The sequence below is a fragment of the Lactuca virosa genome, chromosome 5 (assembly GCF_052849685.1).
Source record: "Lactuca virosa cultivar CGN04683 chromosome 5, Lactuca_virosa_CGN04683_v6, whole genome shotgun sequence".
Taxonomy (NCBI): domain Eukaryota; kingdom Viridiplantae; phylum Streptophyta; class Magnoliopsida; order Asterales; family Asteraceae; genus Lactuca; species Lactuca virosa.
In genome coordinates, this window is record NC_136430.1 from 12019942 (window position 1) to 12039947 (window position 20006).

General features: G+C 41.1%; 1 non-coding gene and 1 pseudogene across 1 annotated transcript; one reads left to right on the forward strand and one right to left on the reverse strand.

The window, feature by feature from the left end:
• Positions 1 to 18953: 18953 nt before the first annotated feature.
• Positions 18954 to 19528, forward strand: LOC145110994 (chalcone--flavanone isomerase pseudogene; annotated as a pseudogene).
• A 59-nt stretch (positions 19529 to 19587) lies between these two features.
• Positions 19588 to 19659, reverse strand: TRNAC-GCA (transfer RNA cysteine (anticodon GCA)). Its single transcript has one exon. It is a non-coding gene; the product is annotated as a tRNA-Cys (tRNA).
• Positions 19660 to 20006: the final 347 nt, after the last annotated feature.

Sequence of the window (20006 nt, forward strand, 5' to 3'; positions counted from 1 at the left end):
TTTGTGTGTTCTTGTGATTTGGAAGCCACTTAGGAGTATTTTAGTGTTGTTTTGGTGTTTATAAGAGAAAGGAGGTTGAAGAAGGAGCAAGGATTCAAAGGGAGCTTGTAGATCCAGGAGATTAGCACCATTTCTGACTCATTTGAGGTATCAAGCTTCAAACTTGATCATTGCTTGTTTAGATTTGATTTTGGGGTGTTTCTGGTCACCTTTGAACTCCATTGTTGAGGTTGCTTGAATCTTGATAGTGCAGAGCATAAGAGCTGTCCTTTTGGGCTCTTAGAAGCACTTAGAGTAATAAAAAATGGACCTTGATGGTTAAGCCACAACCATACAAGTGTTTGAAGGTCACATAGTTGGGATAAGGACCAAAAATCATGTTTTGACCCCAACCATGCATGCAAGCACATAAAGTTTGTGACTTTATGGACTAGGATGCCTTAAAGGACCTGGATCTACATTTTGGACGTGAGGACTTAATGGGTTAAGTCACAAATGAAGCCCAAAGGAGCTGGTCGGTACGTCGTGCATACACCCTAGTACGCTACGCGTACTGGGTCAACTTCCCGTTTTGGTCAAGGCCAACGTACGTTGGGCGTACATGCCAGGTACGCCACCCGTACGCATGCAGAGTGGCGAACTTAGGCTTTTGGACCTTAGAAGTTTGGGCCTGCATAGTTGGGCCTCATTGCCCACTGTGGAGTAGAGTTTCTGGGCCTAGAACTGAGACTTAGAGTATTGGGCCTTTTGGGCCATATTGGGCCACTTAATATTATTTATTTTGGGCTAAGGATTTATTGGGCTTGTGAAAAGGCCCATTCGAAGAGTTGGGCCCAATTTAGAAAATTGGGCCATTAGTGGGCCTTTAGTGGGCTAATAGTGGCTTGGGAAAGATAAAATGGAAATGGGCCTTGGGTATGGTCCAAATTAGACCAAGGGATAAAATGGTCATTGTACCCTAAGAAGTATTTCAGATTTTGACTAAGTGTTGTTATGTTAAAGTTAGACGGGGAGTCATCGGAGCAGCAGTTAGAGGTCCCTTCCAGTGATATTTGACATTCAGCTTTACGAGGTGAGTTACCTTCCAGTAGAAGTGGGTCTAAGGCCATAATGTCGGCCCACTAGTAGGAGTTATTTGTTAGATGATTGTCTTTGTGATAATTGTTTGGTATGCCATAATCTGTTATGTTTATGTGCTAGCATGGTAGGATGTTATGTGATAGTGGTAGTAGGGGGAATAGTCCTTGTATCAGTCGAAAGGACCAAAGGGGTAGGTCGGGCACCCCGGTATGCTTTACAGTATGATTATGTTATGTTGTTATGTGGTAGTAGTAGAGGGTGAAATAGTTCCCATAACCGGTTGAAATAAACCGGAGGGGTAGGTCGGACACCCCGGTATGTTTGACAGGGGTAGGTTAGGCACCACGGTATGCCTAGCAGGGGTAGGTTGAGCACCCCAGTATGCTCAACAGGGTAGGTTAGGCACCCAAATATGCCTGTCGGTAGGTTTCTAGTATGGTATGTGGTATGATGGGGGAACTCACTAAGCTTTGTGCTTACGGTTTTCAGTTTTTGTTTCAGGTCCTTCTTTGAAGGAAAAGGATCCGGCACGGTAGCAGCGCATCACACACATGATTTCCGCACGTGAGATTCTTCGATTTATACTCTGACACTTTTATGACATGATTTTGAGACACTTGATCTATGGTTTTTATGAAATGAATTAATTGATGACGTTTTCTTACAACCTGTTTTATGAATAGCTATATTAAAAATGAAAATTTTTGGTCTTGAAATTTGGGATGTTACAAGTTGGTATCAGAGCCTTGGTTTGAGGGATTCGGACACGCCTTCGGGGGTGTCTGGACTCAAATCAAGGGTTTGAAGGATTTTTACACGAAAATAATTTTTCTAAAAATTAAAATGAAGAGTTTTGAGAAAGAACAAGGTGTGTGCTGCGTGCAATCGGCCGAGCTCAAGTAAGTTTTCCCCAAGATACCCATACATGTTATGTTATGATACGATATGATTATGAGAACTGCATGCTAGATTAGGGCTAAGTATCTAGGAAGATGCCTTATGTGCCTGGTATATGTGCTTATTGAATTTCATGCTAGAACTGATTAATCAGTGATATAATGGCCTGAATAGGATATGCTTGGTTTTGTTACTCAATGCTTGAATGTTGCTTGCTTTGTGCTCTTAGGAGTTCTAATTATCTTTAACTAACTAGTAAACGAATACATTAAGTTACATATTACGAGGACTAAATAATTTCAGAAGGTTAGGTCTATCCCTATTTCGCAGCTCTTGTTTAAGTCCAACCGTTGTAGGACCTCTCATTCGAAGAATTATCTCGTCTTAGTGATATGTAGTGGTATTCGCGAGCTAGTTAGGTAAAGGAAACAAGAATTTCTTATGCATCTGATGGCGGAGAGTAGGTCGGAGAGTTACCCTAGGGTAAGCCTAGGATGAGATTAGAGCAGTGAGCAGTAGTAGTAGAAGGGATCTGGTGAAGTCAAGGCAATCCTTGAGGAAAGTACGGATAGATGTGGAAGGTAGTATGGGCCCGTACTACTTGAAGCAGAGGATCCGTACTCGAGTCAAGGAGGGCTGAGATAGAACCATGGAACTTGTAGAGAGTGTGAGAGCTCTCAAGATTATATATGACCCTGACGATTATATGTTTTGTTTTAGGATGGTGGTGACACGTCACGGAGCAGGGGGTTCAGGGTCTGGGTCAGGATCAGGGTCAGGTTCGGGTGTAGGTTCCAATCCAGTTGATGACGGACTACACGAGTTCATCGCGTCTGAGATCTCGAGAGGCATTCTTGAGGCAACCCCAGTTATTTTTGGGTCGATCAAGGAAGGGATCATCGAGCTGATGGAGAATCGCCTCAGGGCGTTCAGGAGCGACATGGCATCTGGCCAAACAGTGACGCGTACACTCTCCTTCAAGGACTTTCGGGGATGTGGTGCGCCAGACTTTCATGGGGTGAAGAACCCCATTTTGTCCAGGAGGTGGATTGCAGACATCGAGTCTGCCCAGTTGACGAGCTTATGCCCTGAGGGGTCGAAGGTCCGGTATGTTGCAGGCTGTTTGACAAACAGAGCTAGGGACTGGTGGGAGGCAGTCAATTATTCGTTGGGATCCCCAGCCATCGAGGCTATGACTTGCTCAGACTTTGTGACCAGGTTTAGGGCGGAGTTTGTTCCGATTGTAGAGCTGCAACAGTTGGCCAGGGAGTTTCTAGATATGAGGCAGACGACTGAGTTGGTGGCGGAGATTACTGCCAAGTTTCGGGAGAGGGCCTTACTGGTGCCTCGGTATGTAAGGGATGAGGAGATGAGGAAGACCAGATATCACGGCATGTTGAGGGCTGACATCTGAAAACATGTCATCTACTCGGCATGCCCGAATCTGGAGGACATGATTGCGAGGGCGAGGGAGAGGGAGATCGACATAGAGAACCTCCAGAAGAGGAAGGAGGAGGCTAGACAGGTGATTGGGGTTTCGGGGAAGAAACCCAAGGGATTTGAATCTCGATCGAAGGGCCATCAGGGCCGGAGCCGCTGCGGGAAGTGCGACAAGCCACATGAGGGGGTTTGTAGACTAGGGTCATCGGGCTGCTATAAGTGCGGCAAGACTGGGCACTTTGGCAAGGATTGTACAGCTCCTACCCCTACCTTTCAGACATCAGACTTGATTTGCTTCCATTGCAATAAGAAGGGCCATAAAAAGGCTGACTACCCGAGACTGGTATCAGCAGCGCCAGTGGCGGCGCCAGTTCCAACTACCCTGCAGATCACGGATGGCCAACAGGGCAAGACAGATGCTCCAGTGGCGAGGAGCCAAGCCTTCCAGTTGACCGACTATGCACAATAGTTGGTGCACGTCAGGACCCCAAGTGGGGGAGAGCTGGTGATTCAGCGCAAGAGGCCGCATTGTGGACCAGCTATGTGTTCAGCAACGAGGGCTAGACGCTACCTTCAGCAGGGTTGCGCAGGGTATGTCGCCTATGTTATGGATACCCGGGAGATGAGTAAGGCGACTGTGAGTGATGTACCAGTGGTGCGAGAGTACACGGACGTATTTCCAGATGAGTTGTCTGGGATACCTCCGGAGAGACAAGTGGAGTTCAGGATCGACCTAGTCCCTGGTGCGGCCCCGATAGCCAAGGCACCATATCGTTTGGCTCCTCCCGAGATGCAGGAGTTGTCTACACAGCTACAGGAGCTATTAGACAAGCGATTTATCAGGCCGAGCAGTTCGCCTAGGGGAGCCTCGATCCTGTTTGTGAAGAAGAAGGACGGGTCGCATCGGATGTGTATAGACTACCGAGAGTTGAATAAGGTAATGGTGAAGAACCGTTACCCACTCCTGATGATTGATGATCTCTTCGACCAGCTACAGGGGGAATCTTGGTTTTCCAAGATAGATTTACGTTCAGGCTACCATCATATGAGGGTCAGTGACGAGGATGTTCAGAAGACTGCTTTCCGGACTAGCTATGGCCACTATGAGTTCGTGGTGATGCCTTTTGGGCTCACCAATGCTCGTTCCGTGTTCATGGACCTCATGAACCGCGTGTGCAGACCGATGCTGGATCGGTCTGTGATCGTCTTTATTGATGACATCTTGGTTACTCCAAGAAGCAGGAGTAGCACGAGGAGCACTGGCGGGAGGTGTTGGATATCCTGAGGAGGGAGAGCTTGTATGCCAAGTTCTCCAAGTGTGAGTTCTGGTTGCGCGAGGTGCAGTTTCTGGGGCACCTTGTCAACCAGAACGGGATTCTGGTCGACCCGACCAAAGTGGAGGCCGTGATGAGATGGGAGGTTCCGAAGTCTCCATCTGAGATTCGGAGTTTCCTCGCGTTGGCAAGCTATTACCGGAGATTCATACATGACTTATCCAATATAGCGGTACTCTTAACACGGCTGACAAAGAAGGCCGACGTATTTTGCTGGGGGCCTGAGCAGCAGGCGGCGTTCGAGACGCTGAGACGGAAGTTGTGTGAGGCGCCCATCTTAGCCCTGCCGGAGGGCGTGGAGGATTTTGTAGTATACTGCGACGCATCCATCTTAGGTTTGGGCGCGGTATTGATGCAGAGGGGTCATGTCATCGCTTACGCCTCGAGGCAGCTGAAGCCACAAGAGGCAAACTACCCGACACATGATCTGGAGTTGGGGGCGGTTGCTTTTGCCCTCAAGATTTGGCGGCATTATCTCTATGGGGTCTGATGTACCATTTACACGGACCGCAAGAGTTTGAGGTACTTCATGGATCAGCCGAATCTGAACATGAGGCAGCGTCGGTGGCTAGATTTGGTGAACGATTACGACTGTGAGATCCTATCCCACCCAGGGAAGGACAATGTTGTGGCCGATGCGCTTAGTCACAAGGCAGCCCTGATCAGAGACATTTGCTTGAGGATGACAGTGGTGACTCCACTTCTGGAGCAGATCCGGGAGGCCCAACAGGAGGCTACGAAGGAGGAACATCGGAAGAGCAAGCGTATTGTGGGTCAGGTTTTCTCATTCGATTATCATAGTAGTGGGTTGTTGACACTACACCGTAGGGTGTGGGTTCAATATCATGGAGGTGTGCGCCAGGTTTTGATGAAGGAGGCGCACAAATCTATGTGTTGTATCCATCCTGTAACATCCTAGATTTAAAAGGTACTATTTTTATTTATAAGGTTAATAGTTTCATAAAGTTTGGGCTTAGACCTTTGGGCCCTTGTAGTTGGGCTGAGGAAGCACCGTACGTGGATCGTACCTTGCCATGTACGCTCAACGTACTCAAGAGACTGGAATGTGGATGACATGCAGGTACGCCCAGTGTACCAGGAGTACGCGCAACGTACGTATACATGTTCGAAAACCCTAAATTTTAGGGTTTGATCCCTATATAAAGGACCTTATGCCTTTGGTACAGCCTCCCTTTCCCCTTTAGACAGCCACCATGAAAACCCTAATTTATATTTGTGTGTTCTTGTGATTTGGAAGCCACTTGGGAGTATTTTAGTGTTGTTTTGGTGTTTAGAAGAGAAAGGAGGTTGAAGAAGGAGCAAGGATTCAAAGGGAGCTTGTAGATCCAGGAGATTAGCACCATTTCTGACTCATTTGTGGTATCAAGCTTCAAACTTGATTATTTCATGTTTAGATTTCATTTTGGGGTGTTTTTGGTCACTTTTGGACTCCATTGTTGAGGTTGCTTGAATATTGATAGTGCAGAGCATAAGGGTAGGTCGGGCACCCAGATATGTTGGCGGTAGGTTTATAGTATGGTATGTGGTATGATGGGGGAACTCACTAAGCTTTGTGCTTACAGTTTTCAGTTTTTGTTTCAGGTCCTTCTTCTTCGAAGGAAAAGGGGCCGGCACGGTAGCAGCGCATGACACACATGATTTCCGCACGTGAGATTCTTGGGATTTATACTCTGACATTTTTATGACATGATTTTGAAACACTTGATCTATGGTTTTTATGAAATGAATTAATTGATGACGTTTCCTTACAAACAGTTTTATGAATTGCTATATTAAAAATGAAAATTTTTGGTCTTGAATTTTGGGATGTTACATACTCTCTCAAGAGTGGCTAATCTCATGCCGACCTGCTATAAATTGTACTCACTCATGAAACTTCCACCAACTCTGCAGCTACTCGTGCATGCTAATCATGTTGGATATAGTGTCTAAGTCCATAACTATATTTGGTATGTACTTGACCCGACCCGACATGGTCCATTTGGGTTGCATAGAATTGCAACACTTGGATATACAAAAATGAGAAAAAGGACACTTAAGGTTTATTAATATATTATAAGTTCTAATATATTAATAATATTAGTTAATTAGTATTGGTCAAGAATCAATTTAGAATTGATTTGGTGATCAAAAGGAGACTAATTAAATATATGGGGTTGATTGTGTAAATCATCCATTCTTATATAGTGGGCTAATGATCCATGATTTATGGAGTTGGGGTAAAACCCATAAGGTGCTCCATGGATAGTCCATGGGGGTTATAAACCCATGGATCATGGGAAATGAAAAGCTATTTCAATTAGGGTTTACATGGTGTAACCCTAATTGTGACATAACTATAAAAGGACCCCATAAGCTTCTAAAATCGGTACTAAGTGTAAGAACTAGAGGGCAAGCCGATTTTGTGTCATAGTGAACTTCTCTCAAGTTACTCCAAGTATTGTGGTGTTGTGTGAAGCATTTAAGGCATCACATTTGGGGTGCTAGGCTCACAAAGTCATCAAGGAATCCAAGCTACTAAAAGGTATGTTATTCTACTTGATTTTTGTATTACAAGTTCCCCATAACATGCTAGTTAGGATGTAAACCTTGGAAATCAAATTTGCATGTATATTAGAGTAAACATATATCCAAGGTTTCTAGGGTTGCATGTACACCATAGGAGTGTTAGAATTCTCAAAACTCATCAGTGGTTTCAGAGCCTAGGCTTGTTTTCTGTATACTTGATGCAAACTGCTTGAAAAAGTTGAAAACTGTTCACTGTTCGTATGAACTCGCCGAGTGCATGGGGGGACTCGACGAGTCCATGAGTAAATTCAACCTACTCTTTGAGTAGGTTCTTGCACTCGACGAGTAGAAGGCCCTGTGAGCAAATTTTCGAGTTTTGCTGCTGGAAATGGACGAGAATCATTACCCTAAACTGTTTTGAACGTATAAAATCTGTTTTTTGAAGTGGTAATGATTATGCTAATCCATATTCAATGGTGATTATCAAATTTCAAGTTTTATATGTGTTAATATGATTCTTGAAATTTTTTGATATGAATGTTTATATTTATGAGTTTTAGAAGATCATAGGAATTATGTGTAACTTGCTTGTTGGTATGATTCTTGATCTTAATGCCTAATGATGGAGTCCATAAATTGTCCTCAAGTTATGGATAACCCAAAGTCACTTCTTTAAAAGTGTCATTAAAGAATAAGAGGTTACATAAAATGAAGAGTCTTCACTTAATGGACCATTAAACTCATAAGTTATGAAATGAAAAGTCTTGAATAGTTTCAATACTTGCCCTCAAGTTTTGGAATTTGTAAAGTCTTACACCCTAATACTTTAATTTCCAAATTGAACCTTAGAGTTTTAAAAGTTTAAAATTCAACCCTTATACTATTATTATATTAAAAGTTTAAATATACAGATATGTATAAGAATAAGTCAGTCTTACCGTTAGTAGACCTCATTCACGAAGCCGGTCTAAAAGGTAGGTATAAGGTTGTTGCCTATAAAATGGCAGCTTAATGGGTGTCCACTCTTACCCACCGCTTCCTTGACTGATGGAGGGTCGTTAGCCGAACGGGTAGGATAGGACTTTAATGCTCATTAAAAGTATAATGAAATTATAAAGTAACTATACTTTAATAATTCCCAATCTTAGTTACTTTAGGAAAATGTGAAATAGGTGCTAACCCATGAAATTACACTTTGTACCTTACCAAGTCGTTAGTGGAGCGCGTGTGGTTAACCGACACACTAACAAGGACTAGTAAGAGTGGCAAAGGGTAACTTAATTTTATCAAAGATCGGTGGAGCGCGTGTGGTTAACTGGCACGTCGATTAGATGATAAAAGTTAAGGGTACCAAGTCAATTTTCATGGTTATTCACACCTTGTTTGTGATCCTCGGCATCCTAGTCACAAACTTAAGAGGGCACAATCGAGATTCAAACATGCCATTGAAAGTTCAATGTATCTCAAAAGATCTAGGAATTTCAAATCCAATAAAACTTAATAATCTATTTCGTTTTTGTGGTGGAAATTGGTAAATCGTCATTTACCTACCTTCAAATATTTTATAGCTTGGATTACGACATCCCTCTTCCAACTATAAATAGTTTGTTGGGTTCTAGCCTTAATATTTCATTTGGGTGACTTATTAAGGACTCTTTATCTAATAAAACTTGTCTTTCTTTCTTTCAAATGTCTTCCAACACTGCTACTGGCTAAAACCCTACAGGCTCTTTTTCCCTACTGAACTTGTGTGGGAAAGTCACTTTTGATGGTTCCAATTTCAATGAATGGATTAGGAACATCAGAATGATTACTCGCTATGAGGGCAAATAGTATGTCCTCGATAAGGAGCTAAAGGTTATCGATGAGTCGACTGCTACTCCTGAGTAGATTGCTGAGTACACTACCCATGAGAAAGATGCCACTAAGGTGTCTTGCATCATGTTGGCCACAATGACAGCAGAACTCTAGAAATCCTATGAAGATTTCTATCCTTTTGAGATGCACCAGGATCTGATGGATAGGTACCATCAGAGTGCTCGTCAGGAAAGGTATGAAATCATTTCCTCCATGATAACAACTAGGATAAAGGAGGGAGAATCCCTCACCGATCACTTGCAGAAAATGCAAAGGTTCGTGGACCGGTTATTGAAGCTTAATGTGGACTTCCCTGAGGACATGGCGATTGACATCATTCTCCATTCCTTACCTCCAAGTTACGATTAGTTTCGTATGACCTATCATATGAACATGGAGAAAGTCACACTAAGTAAGCTTCAAGGACTTTTAAGGACCACTGAAAGTGGCCTTAAAAGTAAATCAATTGTTACTCCCACTCCTACTACTGCTCCTGTCCTGATAATTGGGCAGGGAAAGGGGAAAAAGAGGAAGAACCCTTCTAAGGGTACCAAGGGAAAGTCTCTTGATGGCTCCTCTTCAAGTGGAACCAAGAAAGGTTCCATTCCTCCTTCTTCAAACCCAAAGGAAGCACAATGCTTCCACTGCCAGGAAAAGGGGCACTCGAAGCAAAGCTGCCCCAAATACTTGCAGGATGTAAAGGATGAGAAAGTTAAACCCACCCATGCAGGTATTTACACTATATTGTCTAATAACTTATTGCATACTAACTCTTGGGTGCTTGATACAGGTTGTGGTATTCACATTTGTACTGATTTGTAGGGCCTAAGAAGAAGTGAGAAAGTGGAGCACGGGAAGATAAACTTAATCATGGGGAATAGGAAAGCATCACTTGTTACCAAGAAAGGAGTTTATTCTTTATTGTTTAATAATGGGTTAATGTTAGATTTGAATAAATGTTGTTACTCGTCTAAAATGGCGAGAAATATTATTTCCTTTCTTGGCTTGTACAAACAAGGGTTTACTTTCTCATTTGATAATGATAATGGTGCTATTAATGTTTATTACAATGATGTATTTTACTTTAAAGCATTAACTTGTGATGGTGTATATGAAGTTGTGAATGTTGTAGATAATCTAGGAAATAGTGTTGTGTATTGATTCTTCAAATAGTTTAGACAAAGCATACTTGTGGCATTGTCGTCTTGGACATGTTCACAAGAAGCGCATGGGCCAACTCCAAAAGGCTGGAGTTTTGGAATCATTTGACCTAAAGTCGGATGATAGTTGCGAGTCCTGTTTACTTGGAAAAATGACAAAGTCACCCTTCACTGGTACTTGTGAGAGGGGTGAGGGTTTGTTGGACCTCATACACATTGATGTGTGTGGACCCTTCAAAACCGCCACAAGGGATGCTAATCGCTATTATGTGACTTTTACTGATGATTATAGTAGATATGGATATATCTACTTAATCAAGCATAAGTCAGAAACCTTTGAAAAGTTCAAAGAGTTTAAGCATGAAGTGGAGAATCAACTAGGCAGGAACATCAACATGCTCCGATCCGATCGAGGAGGAGAGTATCTTAGTATCGAGTTCCTTGACTATCTTAAGGAATGTGGGATTGTATCATAATTGACACCTCCTAGGACAACACAACTGAATGGTGTGGCTGAGAGGCGCAATCGAACCTTATTGGACATGGTTCGTTCCATGATGAGTCGAGCTTCGTTACCAATCTCATTCTGGGGGTATGCCTTAGAGACTGCCGCCCATATCCTGAATCTAGTCACTACTAAAAAGGTTGCCAAAACACCTCATGAGATGTGGACTGGGAAAGTTCCCAATTTGGACCACATCAAGATTTGGGGTTGCGAGGACTTTGTGAGGCGTGAGTCTCATGATAAGCTCGAACCTCGAAGTGAGAGGTGTATTTTCATCGGCTACCCACAAAGATCCTTTGGTTACCTATTCTACAGACCTAGTGAGAATGTGGTCTTTGTAGCTAGAAGAGGAGTCTTTCGTGAGAGAGAGTTCATAAGCCAAGGAAACAGTGGGAGGCAAATTGACCTTGAAGAAATTCAAGAGTCAAGTGGTGAAGGAACCTCAAACCCGAGCAATCAACCTGAGGAGGAAACTCCTGTTGATCCGACTGACGAGCCCATACCTTTGAGGCGTTCCACGAGAGTTAGGAATGCACCTGAGCATTACTATCGTTTCCATATTACTGCGGAAGGTGATACGATTATCAGTGATAGCACACTGGTAAGTCTGGATGAACCTAACAGCTACACGGAAGCCATGGTAGGCCCTGAGGCTGCTAAATGGAAAGAGGCTATGGACAGCGAGATACAGTCCATGTATGACAATCAAGTTTGGAACTTGGTTGACAATGTACTAGGTCGTAAGACAGTCGGGTGCAAATGGATCTTCAAGAAGAAGACCGACATAGATGTTAATGTACACACGTATAAGGCGCGACTGGTTGCAAAGGGCTTTTCTCAAACTCCGGGAGTTGGTTATGATGAGACCTTTTCACCAGTAGCAAAGATTAAGTCTATTAGGGTTATGCTATCCATTGCTGCATTTCATGACTATGAAATATGGCAAATGGATGTCAAAACCGCTTTCCTTAATGGAAAGTTGGCTGAGGATGTTTAGATGAGTCAGCTAGAGGGTTTTGTCAGTACAGAGTACCCTAATAAGGTGTGTAAGCTTGAGAAATCCATCTATGGATTGAAACAAGCACCTCGTAGATGGAATCTTTGCTTCGATGAGAAAGTCAAAGAGTTTGGCTTTTCAAGGAGCGAGGATGAGTCCTGTGTATATGTTAGGGCTAGTGGGAGTATAGTTAGCTTTTTGGTGTTGTATGTGGATGACATACTACTCATAGGAAATGACATCCCAACCTTGCAGGAGGTTAAGCCCTGGCTTGGGAAGTGTTTCACTATGAAGGACCTTGGGGAAGCTGCCTATATCCTAGGGATAAGGATATTAAGAGACAGGAGTAAGAGACTAATTGGACTTAGTCAGAGTACTTACTTGGATAAGGTGCTGGAGAGGTTCAGTATGCAGGATTCCAAGAAAGGGGAATTACCGATCCAGAGTAATGCCAAACTGAGTAAGACTCAGAGTCCGACTACAGAGGCTGAGATAGCTGAGATGAGTCATGTACCATATGCTTTCGTTCTGGGCTCAATCATGTATGCTATGACTTGTACTCGCCCTGATGTGGCCTTTGCTTTGAGCATGGTCAGTAGATATCAAGGGAACCCTATCAAGGCTCACTGGACTGTGGTAAAGAACATTCTCAAGTATCTGCGAAGGACTAAGGACTGGGTCCTTACCCTTGGTGGCAGTAATGACTTGAGAGTGGCAGGGTATAGCGATGCTAGCTTTCAGACTGATAGGGATAATTTCTGCTCTCAATCAGGCTGGGTCTTTATCCTAAACGGAGGAGAAATTACTTGGAAAAGTTCCAAGCAGGAGACGGTAGATGATTTAACTTGCGAATCAGAGTATATAGCAGCAAGCGAGGCAGCAAAAGAGGCGATATGGCTAAAGAACTTCTTTGGAGACCTTGGAGTTGTACCAGCTATAAAAGAGCCAATAGAAATTTTCTGTGACAGCGAAAGTGCGGTTGCTTTAGCTAAGGAACCAAGGGATCACGGGAGATCCAGACACAATGATAGAAAACACCATTTCATTAGACATCGAATAGAAGAATGACTCCTCGTGGCAAAAAGGGTATCATCAGATGAGAACCCAGCAGATCCCCTCTCGAAGGGACTGAGTAGGGTTAAGCATTTACAGCATGCGAGGCGCATCGAGGTGAAGGATGATATTAGTTTTAATAATTAGATAGTTTTGAAACTTGTAAAATGTAATTGACATTTGATGATTAAATAAAAGTTGTTGTTTATTTATGAGTAAAGTGTTACTATCTTATGATTAATCGTTTACTATTGTTTCAACTTTGGATGTTTTGACTTCCAGAATAATTATATTATTCAAACTCTCCACAGTCAGTCATACTTTGGAAGTAGGTATTGAATTAAGACTGTCGTGAATTGGGTTTGTAGATTGTCTAAGGTGTATTAGACATAGCAATGGTTGCTGCAACATTCATGAGTGCTCATAAGGTCTGAGTATTGGACTCAACCCACGCTCACTTGTATCACTTCATGGATTTTATCTCGAGTGATCGCGAGACGGTAATATCATATAAATCTTGAAACCTAGAGATATGAGTTGTTGACTATGAGTTGGTTATACATTGATTGTACGAAAACGCATTGGTAACTCGATGTTATAAAACGTGCTTTTGTGCATAATTCAACAAGTAGTCAGTACAAACATATGAGTCGAAGTTTATATGTTCCTTCTAGGATTAGAAGCGATATCTGGGCCCCTCGATGATTTTGTTTTGACCTATGTACCGGGCCCGGTCAGAACCTAATTGATGTGTTCAATTTAGTTCTATGTCAAGCAGATCAGAGATCGAGAAACAAATGTTGGACCATAAGTAAGACCATGTTCCATGCATTTGTCCGGCTGATATCTTGAGAGCAGAGGATTATATGATCACTTATCTTAAATGGCGTATCATCATCATCATCTCAGTTCCGAGAGACTTTGAAAGAGCTACAATTGCTAGTCAGATTTTGAAGTCATATCTGCAACTATAGTTATTAGACTTATCCAAGTGGGAGACTGTTGGATATAGTGTCTAAGTCCATAACTATATTTGGTATGTACTTGACCCGACCCGACATGGTCCATTTGGGTTGCATAGAATTGCAACACTTGGATATACAAAAATGAGAAAAAGGACACTTAAGGTTTATTAATATATTATAAGTTCTAATATATTAATAATATTAGTTAATTAGTATTGGTCAAGAATCAATTTAGAATTAATTTGGTGATCAAAAGGAGACTAATTAAATATATGGGGTTGATTGTGTAAATCATCCATTCTTATATAGTGGGCTAATGATCCACGATTTATGGAGTTGGGGTAAAACCCATAAGGTGCTCCATGGATAGTCCATGGGGGTTATAAACCCATGGATCATGGGAAATGAAAAGCCATTTCAATTAGGGTTTACATGGTGTAACCCTAATTGTGACACAACTATAAAAGGACCCATAAGCTTCTAAAATCGGTACTAAGTGTAAGAACTAGAGGGCAAGCCGATTTTGTGTCATAGTGAACTTCTCTCAAGTTATTCCAAGTATTGTGGTGTTGTGTGAAGCATTTAAGGCATCACATTTGGGGTGCTAGGCTCACAAAGTCATCAAGGAATCCAAGCTACTAAAAGGTATGCTATTCTACTTGATTTTTGTATTACAAGTTCCCCATAACATGCTAGTTAGGATGTAAACCTTGGAAATCAAATTTGCATGTATATTAGAGAAAACATAGATCCAAGGTTGCTAGGGTTGCATGTATACCATAGGAGTGTTAGAATGCTTAAAACCCATCAAATCATACATAACGTTAGATTCCATAAACAGTCGAATACTTGATTCTACCCTAAGCCCTAAACCAGACAAGGAACAAGAAATAAGGTAAATCAAACATTATGAAGATATCAAATCTTAGTTATGTACAATTATGATGCACACACTAAGAAACTACAGTAACGATGTAAATTCCATCTAGCATACAAGAGATCCTCCTAGGCTATTAGGCCTCACACATCAGACAATTCTATCATACAATTCCTAAGGATACCTAGCCTACAAACTAGCATGCAATTCTATCATAATCATCATAAGCAAATAACAATGTGGGTATCTTGGGGTACACTTTCATGCTCCGGTTGATCACACACATCTCATCCTTCATTGGTTACCTTTGAAAACAATTTTGAAAACTTTTATAGATCCTTAGTTTGAGTCTGGATTCACACGAATGCTTTTCCATTTCACTCAAACTAAGGATTCCTAAGGATACCTAGCCTACAAACTAGCATGCAATTCTATCATAATCATCATAAGCAAATAACAATGTGGGTATCTTGGGGTACACTTTCATGCTCCGGTTGATCGCACACATCTCATCCTTCATTGGTTACCTTTGAAAACAATTTTGAAAACTTTTATAGATCCTTAGTTTGAGTCTGGATTCACACGAATGCTTTTCCATTTCACTCAAACTAAGGATTTGATACCAACCTGTAACATCCCAAAATCAAGGCAAAATTTTCATTTTTAAAATCATTCCAAAAATCAATAAGTTTTACAAAGCAACTTCTCAAAAGTTGTTATCATGAATCAAAGTATCCCAAAATCGTAAAACACATAAAATCTAGGATGATGTGCACGATCAAGCCTTCACCTCCCCCTGATCATCTGATGTACTTGAAACCATGAAATCATACTATAAGCATGAAGCTTAGTGAGTTCCCCCAAAATACCCCACACAACAGAACATATACAATTATGCATGTTGGGTCCACAGTCATCGGACTGGATTACCCTCGAGTCCACAACCACCGAGTTGGATTACCCTCGGATCACAGTCATCGGATTGGATTGCCTCAGCATAATCAATCATCGGACTGGAATACCCTGGCCCAATCAGTCATCGAACTAGAATGTCTCAGTTTATTGGCTTACACACATAGCAGTAAAGCCTCATCCCACAACCGCACTATGTCGACATATGCAAAAGATAAACATAAACATATCACCTGCAAGTACAGGTAATCATACAGATCTACCGATCTAACAGATCGCTACTGCATAGTAACATCCTATATACAAGGATACATAACATAATCTAGTGGGCCGACATTTGTGCCTTCGAACCCTGAGTACAGTGAGGAAAAACTCACCTGAACAACTCATTAGAAGTTCAACAACTACCTCAGCAACAGCACAGCCAACCCAAGCTTCCTAAATCCAAACCGAAACCAATTTGTAGCCAAATGCTCAGTCCTACTCAAGTTTGACTAAAAGTCAAAGAAGTCAAAAAGTCAACGGTCAAAGTTAAAGTCAAAATTGCTAAACAACAGCCCTCCATGATGCGACCTTCCTTGGCCACGTCGTGGGCACTAAATTCCAAAACAATCGATGATTCCCCAGTCGCCACGCTGTGGTAGCCTAAGGCCACACCGTGGGGACTGGTCTGAAAAACTCAAGCGAGCTTAATCCATTTTATTTCGATATCAAGAGCTCCAAAGCTCGGATATGATAAATTTCAAGGTCTTAATGGATAAAGTTTCTAACTTTATCCATTAGGAAGGTCTAAACGACCAAGATCTAGATTTTAAGTCTCAAAAGGTACCCAAATTGCATCTTTCTCAACTTAATCCATTAAGTCCAAATCTCCAACTTCCATATCCGAATCAACAACATGTTTAGAGGGATAAATTTTCCAATTTTATCCATAATAATTCCCCAATCATTCAAGATCTAAACTTTAATATACCAAAATGGCCTAAAGGACCAAGATAACTTTAATGGATAAAATGGAAGAAAAAATATCATAATTTTTCCTATTCCATGGGGTCCAAGAGACATTCCAAACTAATCAAATGATGTTGGAGTCCACTCAACTCCAAGATCACCTATAAAATGGACCAAAAGTGCCAAAAACCCCAAATGACAAGATCTAATGAACTAGATAGCGATATTGGAACTTTATACGCACAATGGTTCAAAAAGGTAGTGCCTTTGATGGATCCACACTTGAAACAACTTTCCTTGAAACCAAAAGAACCTTCTTGATCTTCAAACTTCATCAAAATATCATAAAAATCATCCAAAAGAGGAGAGAGGATATGGTAGAAGCTCAAAACTTGAAGGTGGATGTTAAGGTTTCTCCCAAGGGGTGCTAGAGGTGATGGAGGCTGATAAAATGCCGAAAATGCAGAACATTAAGCTTAAATACATTGAAAAACCTGAAAATCATGGGCTTAGGCCTAACTGATCCCCACGACGTGGGCTCTGATCCCCACGCCGTCGCCACGACTTTTCACCCAAATCCACCTCAACTTCAAACAACCATAACTTCTTTGCTTCAACTCCGTTTTTGGTGATCTTTATATCCACAGAAAGGTATTGACGAGCCCCGCACTTCTATCTAGTTAATTTTTGCTTAACACATGTCGAACTAAAAAACATAATCCATGCAAGAAGCCTAACATATAACTTGTCCCATTTTACCCTTTGGCTCCAAAACACAACCCAAAGGCTTAGATCATATAACCAATATTATCAACATTTAATAAGGTCTAAACCCTATTCCCTTGAAGCCCAAATCCTTTACTCGATCCATTTATTGTCCGCAATCCTGAAATAAGAAACTTCACAAAATAGGATGTTACAAAACTACCATATCTTATATAGATCTAAAGCACACCAACGACAATCTGAAGTAAACCAACATGTCATAGAAAGAGCGGGGAAGGATTTGTTAATAATAACAACTAGAAACTCGTTTTCACCAGGTGTGGAAGAATGGAAAAGAATGAAAATACTAAAAACATGTAAACAAAAGCAAACGAGTGTACATATGTTATCCTCCAGATTTAGAACAAAAAACACATGATGTTTGTGGATCTCTTAAGGAAACATCGATGACAAATCGAAACCACAAAACTAACACTGGAGATAACATATTGTAGTTGTCAAAACCCTAATTCACATAGATATAACAAGATCTAGCAAAATGTGGACTAAGAATACCGTCATAGAAAGGAAAAAACAAATAATATCACTCAGTCTAACTAGATGTGGTGGTTCGACGGTGGTAGGTCGACTTTAGATCCAGATCTGACGACAGTAGAGCAACGTTCGGAAACGGTGGTCGCCGAAACTCACATATCTGGAGGTCGATGGTGATAGAAAACATATATTCGAACCGGAGCTCGAAGGTCTGCATAGTAACAGTGGCAACATCAACCGAGGTGATGGTCGTGTAGCAGATCTGATGTTGGAGGTTGGTGGAAAGTCGTCGCTAGTTTGTAGTGGCGGTACTGGACCAGATCTGAACAAATCTAGTGCTTTTCATGTGGATTATAGAGAATAAATGGATCTGAACAACCAAAAATTATGGGAGAGGGGAGAGACATCGACGGGGTGGGTGGAGGTGGTGGTCGGGTTGGTTACCGATGGTGGTGGTGTTTAAGTAGAGAAGTAGAGGGAAAAAAAGTGGTGGTAGAGTTTTGCGTTTTGTGTTGGTGATATAATGAGAAACAAATATGATATTTAGTAGTTATGAATATTTTATAGGAATATTGACTACAATACCCTTATTAATTTTTGCAGTTTATAAAAACTTAAAAAAAGAAAAATCAAAATACTAGAAAAATACAAAAATAACATTAATTATTAGTTTAAACTAATGGTTCTTAGGGTTCCTAACATTTAATGGTTCTCATTTGATCTTATATATATATATATATATATATATATATATATATATATATATATAGAGAGAGAGAGATAGAGATAGGTTCAGGTGTTCTAAGTAAGTATTGTGTGATTGTATGCATAAATATGGGCAAATCAAAATTAAATAAAAATTTAAACAATTAAATAAATAAACAAGGGTATTTTAGTATTTTGATACATAGCTTCCACAAATAGTCCCTATAATCATGCTAACATTCACTTTTAACCTAATTTATTTTCTTATATACAACCGTCATCGATGTCTTCCAACAAAAAGAATGAACCGAAACAAAAAGAAGGGCTTTATTTCCCCGTGTTCATCACCTGACTAACAGATCGGGCAAAGAGCTAAATCATCAGTCAAACACCTTCTCTCACTCTCTCCGTTCAACTCCGACTGTATTACCATGGCTCCACCGCCGTCCCCCACCAGTCTCCAGATCGAATCCGTCGTATTTCCACCATCCGTCAAGCCTCCTGGTGCAACCACCACTTTGTTCCTCGTCGGCGCAGATATTAATTCCCATATTCAAATAAGTAATTAAACTCGATCTTCCACCGATAAAAAATCATGTAACTTTCATCTTTTCAGTTAGGTTTACTATTTTATTGTTAATTGGAGTTTGAATCGTCTAAATCGTGGTTTCTATCATGCGCAAGGTGTGAGAGGTATGGAAATCGAAGGTAACTTCGTGAAGTTCACGGGGATTGGTGTGTATCTGGAGGATAAAGCTATTCTGTCACTCACCGTTAAGTGGAAGGGCAAAAATGCTGCTGAGTTGACAGATTCCGTTGAGTTCTTCAGAGACATTGTTACTGGTAAGTTTCAACTAATTTTGTGATTATGACTCTGATTTGCTATTCCATGTTATATGAATAAATTTGTGCTTTGATTTTAGGTGTTATTAAGTGGTTACAAAAAAGTATAATTACAAATAAGGGCAAAAAGTATAATTTCTGCTTTGATATTAGGTGTTATTAACTCAATTACAAAAAAGTAGAAATAAGGGCAAAAAGTGAAATTACAACAAAAGAAAAAATAGGGCCCAACTGGGTTCGAACTGGTGACCTCTTGATCTGCAGTCAAATGCTCTACCACTGAGCTATGGACCCATGACTGCTTGATAGAATTCGATGTGATGTTTGTTGATTGAAATTGCCATGGAAAGAAGGTGAAGCAATAACAATGAGTGGTTGTATTTCTCATTTGCATGTATACATGAAATCAAGAACAAGAATGTTCTTGTTTTCTTGGCTGGGAACGAAACGAGAGATATCAAAGCAAAACATGGTACATATGAAACTTACAACATTCTACTGGAATTGAATCTTGAATTCTGATTCTGTCATAATAGAATCTTGAAGATGAACATTGTATGGGATGAAGATGAACAATGACCACCAATCTTCCAAAAAGAATGGATTATTCTACCAGAATAATATACAATATAATGAAAAAA